This window comes from Salvelinus namaycush, chromosome 38 (assembly GCF_016432855.1).
Source record: "Salvelinus namaycush isolate Seneca chromosome 38, SaNama_1.0, whole genome shotgun sequence".
NCBI classification, from domain to species: domain Eukaryota; kingdom Metazoa; phylum Chordata; class Actinopteri; order Salmoniformes; family Salmonidae; genus Salvelinus; species Salvelinus namaycush.
The window spans coordinates 14847548-14857353 of record NC_052344.1 but is presented as its reverse complement, the minus strand read 5'-3'; the positions used below and the strand labels follow the sequence as shown (position 1 = coordinate 14857353).

Sequence of the window (9806 nt, the reverse complement as noted above, 5' to 3'; positions counted from 1 at the left end):
GAAAACACAACATATATTTATGTTAGCTCACCACCATATCCAAAAAAACACAGCCATTTTTTCACAGCAAAGATAGCTTTCACAAAACCCACAAATAGAGATAAAATTAATCACTAACCTTTGAACATCTTCATCAGATGACACTCATATGACATCATGTTATACAATACATTTATGTTTTGTTCGATAATGTGCATATTTATAGCCACAAATTGTGGTTTTACATTGGCGCCATGTTCAGAAATGCATCCAAAATAGCCAGAATAATTACAGAGAGCAACGTGAAATACAGAAATACTCATCATAAAACTTTGATGAAAGATACATGTTGTACATATAATTAAAGATACACTGGTTCTTAATGCAACCGCTGTGTTAGATTTAAAAAAGAACTTTAGTAAAAAGCACACCATGCAATAATCTGAGACGGCGCTCAGCCATTCTCCGCCATGTTGGAGTCAACAGAAATGCGAAATTACGTCATAAATATTCCCTTACCTTTGATGATCTTTCATCAGAATGCAGTGCCAGGAATCCTAGTTCCACAATAAATCGTTGTTTTGTTTTATAATGTCCATTACTTCTGTCGAATTAGCAACTTTGGCTAGCATGTGTAGTACACGTGTCCATACAAATTTACGCTAATGAACGAAAACTTCAAAAAGTGATATTACAAATCGAATAAACTGGTCAAACTCAGTTGAGAATCAATCTTCAGGATGTTTTTCTCATATATATCCAATAACATCCCAAACGGAGCATTTTTTCATGTCTATATGACTCATGGCAAACAAGGACATCCCATGCCCAGAGTGCGTGGCCAAGAACTGGCAATCTGCCTGACCACGCACTCCAATAGCTCTCATCCGGCCCCACATCATGCTAGACGCTTCATTCCAGGTTCTACTGCCTGTTGACATCTAGTGGAAGGCGTATGAAGTGCATACAGATCCATAAATATAGGAGATTTGAATAGGCAATGACTTTCAGATCGACCCATTTCAGATTTTTCACTTCCTGTTTGGAAGTTTGCCTGCCATGAGTTCTGTTTTACTCACAGATATAATTCAAACAGTTTTAGAAACTTCAGAGTGTTTTCTATCCAATAGTAATAATAATATGCATATCATATGATCTAGGACAGAGTACGAGGCCGTTCAATTTGGGCACCAATTCATCCAAAAGTGAAAATGTCGCCCCCTATCCTAGAGAAGTTAACTGGCCTGGCCTGCTGTTAATCGGGGTGTTCTTCCTCATTGTCCTCGCGACAGGCATCCAGAAAGTCCAAGTGCGAGGAGAGGAAGTGCACTGGAAACCTTAGTGAGGTTGCCATGGTTGGAGGGCGGAACCTCAACATCTGGGTCAGCATCTTCACTACCACAGGTGTGTAGTCAACCTAACTAACTTGTAACATAAGATCACCCAGATTTGAAAGTCATTGAGTCTCTTTCAAAGTACTTTTCAATGTTTAGTGGTTGTTCTGTGTTACCACCCTCTCTCTACAGCTACATGGGTGGGAGGAGGTTTCATCCTAGGCAATGCTGAGGTGGTCTACGACCCTAAAAGGGGCCTGGCTTGGGCCATTGGACCAATAGGCTTCTCCCTTAGCCTGGTTGCAGGTATGTATGGTTACGTTATCATAATACTTGGGCAGTGGAGGCTGCTGAGTGGAGGATGGCTCATAATAATTGCTGGAATGGAGCAAATGGAATGGCATGAAACACATGGAAACCATGTGTTTGATGTTGTTGATACCTTTCCACTTATTCCGCTCTGTCCATTTGACATGCCCGTCCTCCTCAATTCAGGTGCCACCAACCTCCTGTGGTGTAAGGTAAATAAGTCACAGTAAATGGATTCGTGACTGCAGGTGCATTGTTCTTTAGGAAACCTGTCCGAGAGAAGAATTACGTCACCATAATGGATCCGTTTCAGGAGAAGTATGGGAACACGTTAACTGCAATTCTCTTTGTCCCATCACTCCTTGCTGACATCTTCTGGATAGCCTGTGTGCTCGCTGCATTAGGTAAGTCAGTTGTTCTGTCAGCAAAATAGCCATCACAGCACCTTTTAGCACGTGCCATGACTAGAGCCACGTTTACCTGGTTATGTCACGTGGAAAAACTGTCTCTAGCTTAGATTTCTCTGAGTGAATCTTTGATGTCATTTATTGAAGAATAAGCAATTGTCCACCACCACATTATCCGGAAGCATGAGAATGAGTCTAAACTATTACATTATTAGTTGGTGATGTTGGCCAACTCCCTAATGAGTGCATGAACCTGCATGGCATGTGTGTAAGTTATACATTGGGTGAACTGTTGAGGCCTTCTAGTGACATAATGACACTCAGATCTCAGGGATGTTGATGGCTATATACTACACACAGAAGCTTGCAAGCTACTACGCTAGCTAGAATGTGTGAACAATCTGTACAATGCTTTGCTCTAGGGGGAACGGTGAGTGCGATCATAGATATCCCATCACCCTTGGCTGTGGCCCTGTCAGCTGACGTGGCAGTTCTCTACACATTGCTGGGAGGGCTGTACTCGGTGGCCTACACTTATGTCATCCAGCTCATCTTCATGTTCCTCAGCCTGGTGATAAAGCTTTGTCCTGCACTCTTAGAAAAAATGGTTTCAAAACGGTTCTTCGGCTGTCCCCATAGAAGAACCCTTTTTGGAAAGGGTTCAACATTTAACCCAAAAGGGTTGTACCTGGAACCAAAATAGGTTCTTCAAAGGTTTCTCCTATGGGGACAGCCGAAGAAACCTTATTGGTTCTAGGGTCAACGTGTTATAGTGAGTGAGGGCACGTGTCTAGTCTACTGTATATATACACCCCCAGATTCACTTTATTTACATGTTGAAGTTTCTGTATGGGAACTTTTGTTTCTTTTTCTTTTCTTTCAATGTTTTTTTTCTCTTTTTCTGTCCTTTCAATGGTTTTGTTTCCTTTTCTTTCCTTTCAATGGTTTTGTGGTTTAGTTTTTTTTTCCTTTCAGTGATTTTGTGGTTTTGTTTTTTCCCTTCCAGTGGCTCTGTGTGCCCTTCATACTGATAAGCCCCGCCTCAGCAGACATTACAGTCACAGTGGGGACAAAACTGTACCAGGAGCCATGGACCGGCAGGCTGAAGTTGGCAGATGCAGTGCGCTGGCTGGATGACCTGCTACTGGTGGTAATGTCAACTTAAAGTCACATTTCACTCCAATTTCACAGTTTGTCAGAGGTGTTCAGACCTCAAACAATGTCTAATATCTAGTTGATTCCACGTCACAGACCATCTGTTGTATAGATCATAGATCTATATCTAAATGTCTCAATCCCTACAATTTTCATTGTTTTGTGTTATCTTTCTATTTTCCGTGCTGGTTGTTTTCTCATTTAGGTCATGCGCTTTTTGAATTTCAACATTTTTACGGTCCATTTCAATGTCTCGCTCTCTGACTCTAGGTGGAATCTGTTACCAGGCCTTCTACCGGAGAGTCCTGGCCACAGCCACTGTGGCTCAGTTCATCTGCTATGCTGCTTCTGTCTTCTGCTTCATCCCACCATACTACCTCTTCTCATTGGTGCTGTGGCAGCATCCACAGGTACAGCAGTGTGTTCATCAAAATGGAGGAGTAGGCTTCATGGGAGGAGCCAACTGTCCCAATAATGTCAATCACTGGGAGTTCTGTAAACCTCAAATGCAAGCTTTTTTTTTCTCCCTCACTTAGATTAGAACCAGACCAGTTGTGGTCTACCTACTCCCTACGAGCAGGGCAAGGCGAATATGATTCTGCCCATCTCCCTGCACCACCTGTGCCAACCTCTTGTCGGAATCTGCGCCATTGCTGCTGCCGTGATGTCATCGATTGACTCTGCCCTGCTGTCTTCTGCGTCCCTTTTTTCCCGAAACATCTACAAAAACATTTTCAGCAAAAGGGTGAGAGAAAGTTGGAGAATCTACTTACAAACATCTTAGTTTATTCTATGTAACTATTTATTTCTTCTTCAGAAAGAGATTCTACTGGTTGTAATGGTGTCCATCCTACTGTTTGGTTTGATGGGGGCAGGCTTGGCAATGACGACCTCCTCTGTGTATGTCTTCTGGATTCTCAGTGGAGATGTGATGTACACGGTGGTGTGTGCCCAGTTGATCTGCGTCCTCTTTCTGCCTGGGTATGGTGCCTTGGCAGGCCTTGTGGTAGGGCTACTGCTGCAGCTCCTAGTGGGAGAGCCACTGCTCAGTATGACAGGACTCATGGCCCTTCCCTGGGACAGCCTACACGAGGACAGGCGTCTGCTGCATGTCTTCCCGTTCCGCACCAGCATCATGTTGGTCTCTCTGGCCACCATCCTGGTTGTGTCACGTTTTGCAGCCTGCCTTTTCCTTAAAGGACTACTGCCTGATAACTGGGATGTATATGGACTTGGTCAAAAAAGGATGATTTTGATAAAGGATATAGTAGCTAAGGATCTGACTGAGAAGATTGGACTGAACACAAGGCAGAATGACCCATCTCCTCATGCGAGCACAGAAGATATGAGCTCTTTACAATGACCTGGGGTCCCATCATGTAGATAGTTACAGACAACGGCCAAAGGCCAGGAACAGGCAGGACTCAAACACCACAGCACAGTTAAGACTCTTAATTCAATAAAGAATGTTACCTTTTCAAAGAAATGAAGCTTGTGGAAAGTACTGTTTCCTTGTTCTTGTTACTTGTATGTCATCTTCATGTTTATGGTACATTTAAATGAATATCCTTCAAAGACTGTTTGTTTAGAAAGCAATAAAAATACAAGCCAAATAACGAGTGATCAAGCATGAATCGACACCAGGTCGTTGTTGTTTGTAAGACTGTAAGAGTTGGTCTCCCAGACACATATTAACCCACTCCTGGACTAAGTAGCATTTTCAATTGAGATTCTTTGTGTGCACATTCTGGATCCTGAGTGTCTATAATATCACATACACAGTGGTGTTAGCCCAGTTAGCTATCCTATTTCTGTCTAGACAGGTCAATGACTATGGAGTGTGTTTGGGCTTTGGGATATGGCTTTTCCTCTGTGGCCTGTTTGATGTGCCCACACACACGCATACCTCTTATTTGCTCTTAAAGTGGACGGGAACATCGTACATGCCTTTCCCTTACTTCTCTCCTTGGCCACAATCATTCTTGTGTCACGTTTGACAGGCTACCTTTTCCTTACTGGCTACTGCCCCATAGATGGGATGTGTTAATTAGGTCTGTCAGAAGGTGATCTTTAACGGCTGTGGCTGCCTTAACGGCTGTGGCTAATACTGCTGTTTTACAACAGAACTAGCTAGCCTAGTTCTATATGGCTTCAAACTTGCTGTGGACATTATAGCTATTTTAGCACACAGTTTATTTTGTATGACGTGTAAAATGTGTCTATATTGCCCCAGCTAGCTAGCTTTGCAATCTGGTCTCAGAGCATGTCGTATTATTCTGTATGTAAATCAGTAACCTGCCATTTATTATGATATGTTAGGTTAAAGGGTTTGGGGAAGGGTTAGCTAACATACTAAGTAATTATAAAGTAACTAAAAAGTAGTAAGTAGTTGAAAAGTTGATAAAATGCTAAAATTGTCCTTCATGAGATTCGAAATAGCAACCCCTGGTTGCTAGACATTCGCAGTTCGGCGCGAGATCACCGTTAGACGATGACTTGTTTCTGCGCATGAGCTTAGCTAGCCAACGTTGCCATGACATCTCCAACAAGCAAGATCAGGGAAGCAGTTATCTTCATACTGTACTGTCTTTGATATTACTGTACATCCTTGTCTACACAATAGATTAACCCCTCCCTTCCTCCTCCCTGCGCCTTTTGGTTCCACATCTATGGCTATTGTCTGCATTTATGTGGCAGGTAGCAACAGAGGGCCATCAAGCACTATGGAAAATTAGAGGAGTTTGTGACAGTGGTAACACAAACTGTCCCAGAACTTATAACTGACAAACAGAGGACATTGCTTCTCGTGGCATTAAGGGCAAGGGTGAGTAAATTCTGAAACTTACCCTGGGTGTAGAAATGTGTTTAACAATGTGTCAGGTGTATGAAGGGCCGTGTCTAGCCCAAGATGTACTCTTAAGAAGCCTACCATTACTCCTTAAAGTCCAAGGACTTTATGCTATTTTCAGAGGTAGATTGGCTCTGGCAGCCAAACCAGCCAAATACTCCCATCTAAACGTGAATCGATTTCAATTGTGATATGGTTCTAGAAACTAAAAACCCTCTACTTTCATATCACATCAAAATAATTTCACAAATGCAAAAATGTTCACTTACTGTACACTGTTTTAACCGGCTTTATCACAGTTGCAGCTAACAGTATTTTTCAGTGACAACACGATTCTGCCGGCCTTCTTCGGTTACACACAGGTATGCGTAAACATGCGCTCTAACGAGAAATGGCCGTGTGGGAACAATAATTATCCCTATAAAGATGTGTATCAATTAAACCTTTTCTTTTTTTTGAAAATGATTTCTCGCTAATATGAAAGATAAGGTCCTTATGTTTCCAAAACCGTACCGTGAGCGATGTGTGTTAATGTTCAGATTGAGCATAGGGGCTCTTAACAAAACTCCATAGAGAAGACGCCTTCGTCCAATGACTCTTATGTGTATTGTGATAAAGGTTAAATAATGGTTAAATAAATACAAAATAATGGAATTGAGAGTCATGATCAAGGGCTAGGCCGTGTAGACTTGACAGTTAATGCAGTTTTTGTATTCTGATCATGCAATTCCGAACACATCATGCGTCTACACCTACATTTAAATGTGTCCATTGTGTCCCTATTCCCTTTTCCTGCGCTATATTCAAATGCCAGTATGCATTCTGCAAATGGTTGAATAAGCAAAATATGATAACATGACAACAACTTGATGGCAGTAGTTAACTACTGTAGCTAACTAGCCAGCTAACCTCTGTAGCTAGCCAGAAAGCAAAGTTAAAGGGATTGCAAATGGGTTAGCATAACTCTAGCCAAAAAAAGTGAATTATTTTTCTAAATATTAGCTAGCTGGCTAGCAATTATGAGACCAGCAAACACCTTCCCCACATTAGATCAGCTCTGCAAAAGATCTGTGAAAAGATCTAATGTGATTGGTCAAAAGACCAATTAGTGGAAAAATATCAGAATTGGGCTGCCTGTGTAAAACCAGCCTTTACCTGTATTTTCAATGCTTTTATTATATATATATATATATAAAAACATTTTTAAACAGTAACATGCAAAACACAAACAGAACAGCCAGAGGGATTCCACAAGGAAATAAGAGAAGGAAAAAATTATAATAATACAAATACACATTATATCAATTCAAATACAGACATGTAGCGATTACATTTTTTTAGACATTTTGTTTTGTATACGTTTTAATGACTCTAAATAGTTTTCCAAATCAGATTTTAAAAAAATAAGAAAAGGAGCTTTTTCTTCATAAATGTTTATTTGTGTATGAAACATAAAATCAAACTTAGATATTTCAATAGTTTTATGCATTTTGAGGCCAAGATATAGGTTTTACATCAGTCCAGAACACTTCACTATATAAACAATGACAGAATGTGTTCAATAGATTAAGTTTCTAGTTCACAAAAACTGCATTCACTGGTAATATCAGGTATATATTTAGAAATCAAGCTATTACACAGATAGAATCTATGGATAATCTTAAAGGAGATGTCCTTTACTGTATTGGTAACCATAAATTTGTGTGGAGTGAGCCAAGCATGGTGCCAGTTTACATCAAACGATGAAGGCCAACAAAATATCACAGAGGGAATAGACTTCCTGTAGAAAATATCCCTTAATAAACAATTGTTGAATTTCTTATCTAGTAAACCTATGACATTCACCTTGGATATCGCTTACAATAGGAGATATACCAAAATATGCATTATTCTAAAGTAACTCTTCAGCTGTTTCTAGGTGAGCATCCAGAGGACCTCAACAAAATTAAGATCCATCTTGACAGATTCTCATCCAGTGGTCTTTCACAGGTGAGTTGGTATGGTATGTTCTTTCTGTATATGGGGTATAGTATATCAAATTTTCGTGTTGCCCTGTTTTTTGTATCATTGTGTTGGATTTATGTTACAGAATAATGATGCACAGATAGATGCGTTGGAAGCAAACTTTCTCAAGCTCACCAAAAACCTTGAAGACCCAGTCGAGAGGATCCAATTCTTCAAGGTATGAAACTCTTTATTCCCAGCTGGCTTAAATTGTAATTGTGAATAACAACATTTCGTCATTGAATAGCAGACATTATCAACCAGTTGAATTATCAAAAAAAGTTTATCGTCAATGTCTGACGAACAGTCAGTCTACCATTCTGCTATAGCAACTGTGCCAAGGGCAGCAACATCAATATTATCTATCCTTGGTTTGCAGACGTACTTGTCTGTCATACAAATTGTGGGACTCCTTTCACTTGCTCTCTCTATCTCCCTCTCAGGCATATTTCCCTGTGGTGTATGGCTGTGATTTTGACAGAGCTTTGCAGGCACTTGTTTGTCAGATCCTTTATCACAAGAAACACATTGTGACAGACCACTACATGTTAACTTTTCTGACATACTGACTTTTTACTTTACTGTCCTCTACCCTTGTGTCTGTCAGTATTTCCCTCCTCGGCAGAAGACTGCATCCTCGCTTCACTGTCCCTCCCTACCACAGTGGGAGTGGCATATGGCTCTGACAGCAAATTAGATGTCTTGCCTAACTTGGAAGGCTCTACCCATGTAAGCAGAGAGATGGAGACTTTGTCAGACAGCAGAGATTATCAACAGGCAGAATCAAGAGCACGTTTAGATGGAAACCAGAACAGTAACGAAGACAGAGTGTCTACCATGGCTAGCGATGATGATGAATGCACAGAGAGAGGTGTGGAAGAGGAAAATGAAAACATAAGTGCTGTGGGAAGGGTTATTACCGAACCAAAGGACCAGAGGAGATGTGAAGGGGCTGTTGGGGACCTGTGTGCGGCTGGAGCACCAGACCTCACAGCCAACTCTCCAATGGTCACCTCCAGTGTGGCTTAAAAAGCCTCAATATTTCCCCCCTGACTTACACTCAAAAGTAAAGGGGACCACCGAGTCAATTCCTCCAAGAGATCTAGAAAGAGCCCAGGAGGGAGGATGGCTGAGTCCAGTGTGAACTCTGATACACCTCTGCTTGAATCCTCACAGGAAACGTAAGAGCAAAGTGTGTTGGAATTAGGTTTGATTGACATACACCACCAACACCATGCATCTTTACATTTGAATCCATTATGTTAAACTACTGTTATCTACTACTGTTGTGCATTAGTATTTAACTAAACATGCTCTGTGGATCCTTCCCTAACAGGACTGGTGCTGGAATCAAGACCATTTTCTCCAGACCATGACGACACAGAAGAGGAAAACAATGGTAAGACTTTTGAAACGTACTTATAAGAATTCCCCAAGAATTCCCCAAGAATTCCATAGTTGTGCAAAGACAATGGCATTTATTTTCTTGCTTTATTCTCCACAGAACCTGCTTCAGGGGAGTCTTCTCGGCTGTCTAGCTGCGCTCAACCACCACCTGGTGACGTATCACCATCCTCTGAGCCTCTTTCCAAAGCATTGTCCACTGCACAGCGTATTGCCAACAAGTGCTCCCAGTGTGGAAGGTGTTTTATCTATCCATCTCAACTGGTTCAGCATCAGCGAATTCACACTGGAGATCGACCCTACAAATGCACCCAGTGCGGAAAGACTTCCAGTAATTCAACTGGGCTTTCAAAACACCACCAAAAA

At 41.3% G+C, this 9806-nt stretch overlaps 1 long non-coding RNA gene across 1 annotated transcript; it reads left to right on the top strand.

Moving 5' to 3' along the window:
- The first annotated feature begins 1284 nt into the window (after positions 1 to 1284).
- On the top strand, positions 1285 to 4631 carry LOC120032321. The gene is made up of 7 exons (XR_005473805.1): positions 1285 to 1383; positions 1506 to 1619; positions 1887 to 2026; positions 3036 to 3179; positions 3455 to 3594; positions 3721 to 3929; positions 4106 to 4631. It is a non-coding gene; the product is annotated as an uncharacterized LOC120032321 (long non-coding RNA).
- Positions 4632 to 9806: the final 5175 nt, after the last annotated feature.